Here is a 6,000-nt window from a genome sequence, read left to right on the forward strand (position 1 = left end):
AGAGCTCTAACCGATTTAAGTACTAAGTCTCCTTCCTTGATGTTCCTTGGCCTAACTCTTTTGTTGAAAGCTCGTTTGATACGTGCTTGATATGTTTGGACATTATGCAAGGCGCGTAGCCTACGTTCATCCAGGAGGATGAGTTCTTCATATCTATCCCTCTTCCAATCGGCTTCTGGGATTTGACTTTCGAGTAGGATACGCAAGGATGGTATCTCTAGCTCGACTGGTTGTACGGCTTCCATGCCGTAGGTCAAATAGAAAGGAGTAGCCCCAGTGGGCGTCCTAATAGATGTACGATACCCCCATAAAGCAAAGGGTATCTTGCTTGGCCAATATCGATAGTTGTCAATCATTTTCTTGAGAATCGTGACAACATTCTTGTTTGCCGCCTCTACCGCGCCGTTAGTCTGTGGTCTATAGGGCGAAGAGTGGTGATGTCTAATTTTGTACTTGGCTAGCAATTGCTCAGTCTCAGCTTGGAAATGTGATCCATTATCGCTAATGATCTCATGTGGGCAACCGTATCGACAGATGATGTTGTTTTGTATGAACTTTGCCTCATTTTTGGCCGTGAGACTGGTGTAGGAAGCCGCTTCCACCCATTTGGTGAAATAGTCGATTGCTACTAGAATGAAACAGTGGCCTCCTGTTCCGGCTGGGGTTATCTTCCCGATTATGTCAATTCCCCAAGCAGAAAATGGCCAAGGAGATGTCATTGTATAGAGCAACGAAGGAGGGACATGTTGTACATTCCCGAAAATTTGGCAATTGTGGCAATGTCTTACGTATTTGATGCAATCGGATTCCATCGTTGTCCAATAATACTCCAAACGTGTGATTTTCTTTGCCATCATGGGCCCACTCATGTGAGGATCGCATTCTCCGTCGTGGACCTCTTCCAACACTTTCCGCGCCTGTGAATGATCAAGGCAACATAGGATTACACCAAGAGGTGTTCTTTTGTATAATTCTCCTTGCATGAGAACGTATTGGGAAGCTAGTAGGCGTATAGCACGTTGTCCCCTCTTGTCCATATCGGGTGGATAGGTACCATTGAGCTTAAAATTCAGGATTGCTTGGAACCAGGGTTCCTGTGCGATTTCCTCTTCGTCGGTGATTTGGTGCACATAAGCCGGCTCTGACCGTCGTTCGATGCACAAAGGCATTTCCACCATGTGATCTGGCATATTAATCAAAGATGCAAGTTTCGCAAGAGCGTCTGCGAATTGATTTTCTTCCCGAGGTAGGTGTAGATACGTCACGTGATCAAAGAATTGGGCAACTTGGTCTATTCTGGCTTGATAAGGTGCTAGGCTTTCGCTTCGAATTTTCCAAGATCCCGTAACTTGGTTGATGATCAGGGATGAATCTCCATGTACTCGGAGGTTTTTAATGCCTAAGCTCACTGCCGCTTGTAGTCCAATGAGACAAGCTTCATATTCTGCAGCGTTATTTGTCACCTCGAAGTCGAGTTTGACAGCAATTGGTGTATGCTCGCCTTCAGGAGAAATGAGCAACACTCCTATTCCAAATCCTCTTAAGTTTGATGCTCCATCAAAATAAAGGTCCCAGGAGTCTACGTTAGTTTGGAGTATATCCTCGTCGAGAAATGACCAAGTGTCTATTGTTTGTGCGTCATTGATGGGATTTTCTGCGAAGAATTCGGCAATGGCGCGCCCTTTTATAACTTTCAGTGGCACGTATTTGAGGTCAAATTCTGAGAGCATCAGAGTCCATCTTGCTAGACGTCCGTTGAGGATGGGTTTCTCGAAAAGGTATTTGACTGGATCCATTTTGGAGTATATTTTGACGGAGTAGCTAAGCATGTAATGGCATAGCTTCTTAGTTGCCCACACAAGAGCGAGGCATGTCTTTTCGAGTTGTGAGTATTTGCACTCGTACTCCAAGAACTTCTTACTAAGGTAGTAGATAGCTCTTTCTTCACTTCCTACGGTTTGAGCTAGCATGGCACCCATGGCTGTTTCGGTTACTGTGAGATATAAACCAAGAGGTTGATCTCGTTGAGGTGGCATGAGCATCGGTAGTTTAGCCAATATCTCTTTGATTCGGTCAAATGCCTTCTGACAATCATCATCCCACATGGTGTGGTCCGTTTTCTTGAGCTTCTTGAAGATAGGCTCGCAAATCATGGTGAGTTTCGATATGAATCGATTTATATATTGCACTTTTCCCAGGAATCCTCAGACTTCTTTTTCTGTTTGAGGTTGTGGCATTTCGATCAGAGCCTTGATCTTGGAAGGGTCTATCTCTATACCTCGTTGGCTAACGACGTATCCCAGGAGTTTGCCAGATGTTACTCCGAATGTGCATTTCTGAGGATTGAGCCTCATGTTGTACTTTCGTAGCCTTGTGAAAAATTTGCGAAGGTTCGCAATATGCCCTTCTCTATCCTTGGATTTGACGATCATGTCGTCTACGTATACCTCGAATTCTTTGTGCATCATGTCATGTAAGAGTGTAGTTGCGGTGCGTTGGTATGTAGCTCCGGCGTTGATAAATCTAAATGGCATGACCGTATAGCAATAGGTTCCCCATTGAGTGACAAAGGCGGTCTTATGCATGTCTTCTATGGCCATCTTAATTTGATTATAACCCGCATACCCATCCATGAAGGATAGTAACGCGTGATCTGCAGTATTGTCCACCAATATATCGATGTGCGGTAGAGGGAAGTCATCTTTAGGACTTGCTTTGTTTAAGTCCCTAAAATCAACACAAACACGGATTCTCCCATCCTTTTTAGGTACGGGTACTATGTTGGCTACCCAGTCAGAATACTCGGAAACTTTGATGAACCCGGCTTTGAATTGCTTGTCAACTTCTTCCTTAATCTTGAGAGCCCATTCCGTTCTCATTCGTCGAAGCTTCTGTTTTACAGGTTTGAAACCTGGCTTAATTGGGATTCTATGTTCGGCGATATCCCTGTCGATCCCCGACATGTCTTTGTAGGACCAAGCGAAAACTTCTTTGAACTCGTTTAGGAGGTCTATGAAATTGGCCCTTTCGATAGAGCTCAAGGTAGTCCCTATCCTAAGTTCTTGGGGTTCTAGTTCGGTTCCTACGTTGATGGGTTCGGTGTCCTCTATTACTGGCCCCCCTTCCCCTTCCTGTAGTATTTCTTTGGCTACGTAGGGAGGTATTTCAATTGAGTCCGGTCTTGGTCATCCTCGGTATAATCGTAAATGCAATTGCACTCAAGATAACACAAAGAGTAAGCAGAACCTGATTTATTCATATTAAAATTTGAGTAGAGTTGAAACAAAGAAGCCAACTGATCCATGGTCAGTGGCGGCAAAGGGACAGTGGTTGGGACATTTCCTGCACTACTGTGACTACTCGAGGCTAAGCTAGGAGGAACAAAGGGTGAGGGGATGACGACAGGAGGAGACTCTCTATTGACTTCTCTAGACTCCGACTCTGACTTCGACTCTGACTCGAACTCATCGTCTTCTGGTTCTCCTTTGAACATCTCTCCTTCTCCAGTGGTGAGCTTGAAGAGTCTTCCTTGATTGTTGGTCCACTTGATTGATTTTCTCCATCCTTTCTGCTGACTTGCGTTGGTTTCTATGTCCAGTGTGGCAATGATCTCATCTATGATGCTTTCGGCGCTCTTGATTAAGGGAAGATTTTGGAGGTAGACATCTTCCTCGCTATCCGCACATATCCCATTGATCACCTTCTCTTTTGGGGAGATAATATGTGAGCAATCTAAGACAGATTCATCACTTGTGATCACTAGAACTCCAAGAGGATTCTGAGTGTTGTTGGGCTTACCTCCCGGCGGTATTGGCAATCGACCATCTTCAATCATATCTTGAAGCACATTTTTCAACTTGTAGCATTTTTCTGTGTCGTGCCCCTTGCCCCTATGGTATTCACAGTATGAGTTCTCGTCCCAGAATTTGGATTTCCTTTCGGGTTCGGGAGTAGGTCCAATGGGTTGGAGTTTGCCTTGCTTCATTAACCTTTTTAGAGCGTTTGAGTAAGTGTCCCCAAGATTTGTGAATTTCCTCGGTGGGGTAGTTTTCTTGGATGGCTCGAGAAGGTTAACTTCATCGGTCTTGCTAGTGGAGCCGTATGAACGACTTGTTGAGCCTTGATATCCTCGACCTACCGTTTTGGACAAGAGTCCTTTACGGATGTCATCTTCAATCCTTGTCCCTAGTACGGTTAAGTCCTTGAAAGTTTTGATATTTTGGTATCTCAAATGATTGGCATAGATGGGTTTGAGATTGTCCACAAACTTCTCCACAAGGGTAGCCTCATCCGGGCGTTCAACTAGTTGGGTACTTGTCTTCCTCCACCTACTTAGGAAGTCGGTGAATCCTTCTTTGTCATTTTGGGTAAGAACCTCTAGAGTGCGCATGTTAACTTGGATCTCAGCATTATCCGCATATTGTTTAGCAAATTCGATTGCGGCATCTTCCCAAGTAGCGACCTTCTTGTGTTCTAAGGAGTAGAACCATTGCTTTGGGATAGTGTCATGAGATGAAGGAAAGATCCTTAAGAACATCTCGGGTTTGATGCCTTTGATAGACATGTAATCCTTGAAGGCACGGATGTGGTTCAAAGGGTTCTCGTGCCCTTTGAATTTAGGGATATCCGTCATGTTGAAATTGGTTGGTAATTTGGCATTGACGGCCTCGTACTTGCGATTGTTCTCCCTATAAATGTCATCCCCCTTAAGGTACATCAATTGCTCCTCTAAGTATTGGAGTCTTTTCTTAGCTACAGTCATCCCTATGAGAGGATTTTCATCCCTGGATTCATTTGCGGAGTAACCTATTACTTCACTTTCGTGGGGAGGCAACCTTCCCTCTACGGCATAGATCCGACCCTCGATGGTCTCAAGGCGATCATGGACTTGGTCTTGGGTATCTTGGATACGGGCTAGCGCGGCTAGGATTCAATCATTACCATCTTGAAGTTGGTGGAGGTTTGTTTCGCTGGATCCAGGCATCTTGAAAACTGGATAAGAGATCGATGATGAATCAAAACACGATCGGCCGTTTAACACACTTGCTTAAAAGAAGAAATGTTTTGACTCGTGAAGTGGGTGTGTGCCACTTGTGTTGAGTGAGCTTTGCAGAAAAGACAAGGTTTTTGAAAATGTGTATCCCCGTCAACTATAGTGTAGTTGTAGGAGTGGACTCGAAGTGAGGTTTTGAAATGGGCTTGTGGCCCGAATTTTGACTCAAAAAACGGACAGAGTTTCGACTGGGTTTGCGCTAATCAAATGGCCTTTTCGAAATTTTGATTTAAAAGGGTTTTGATTTTTGAAAAATCGTCATGGTTTTGTTTAGAAATGGTGATCATGTAAGGTACACACACTTTATACAAGCATTATAACGGGATGCTGAGTACATTTAAAAGGGTTTTGGTTTAAAGGGTGGGTTGCCATACCGAACCATCAAACCCGAAGTCTGTGGAGAGGCTCGTACCAAACAAGAGTAAGGCCGATTCCTAGTCCATTTCCTCAAGTAGTGAAGGTCCTTGATACAAACAAGAGTAAGCATCATGGTATGGATGACGTCAATCGCTATCCATCCTTAGGCCCAAATAAGAATTAGGACCGTTTAGATGGGACGATTGGTCGAATGGGTTGGGTTGGGCCTAGGAAGGCCGAATAAAACGGTCTAGGAAAACCGAGTTATGAAAACCGACAATTGTCTTGTACAAACTATTCCCTAACCTTGTTCAAGTTTCACCCTTGCTACACGTAAGTGTATTATCCCCAGCGGAGTCTCCAAACTATGGACAACGGGGGCCCACGGGGGCGCTTGGGAGAGAAGAGAAACAAGCGTTTGCATTTTTGTTGGAGTCGCCACCAATTTTTATGGGAAATTGGAACCGTTCGAATACCTCGTGCCATGTCTAGACACAAAGTAAAGACATGAACACTAAGCAATCGTTACCCTTAGCATTCTATGTCTAGAATGACTCTCGTGGATGCCAATGAACACGGGTGTTCACGGA

This window comes from Silene latifolia, chromosome 11 (assembly GCF_048544455.1).
Source record: "Silene latifolia isolate original U9 population chromosome 11, ASM4854445v1, whole genome shotgun sequence".
Lineage (NCBI taxonomy): Eukaryota > Viridiplantae > Streptophyta > Magnoliopsida > Caryophyllales > Caryophyllaceae > Silene > Silene latifolia.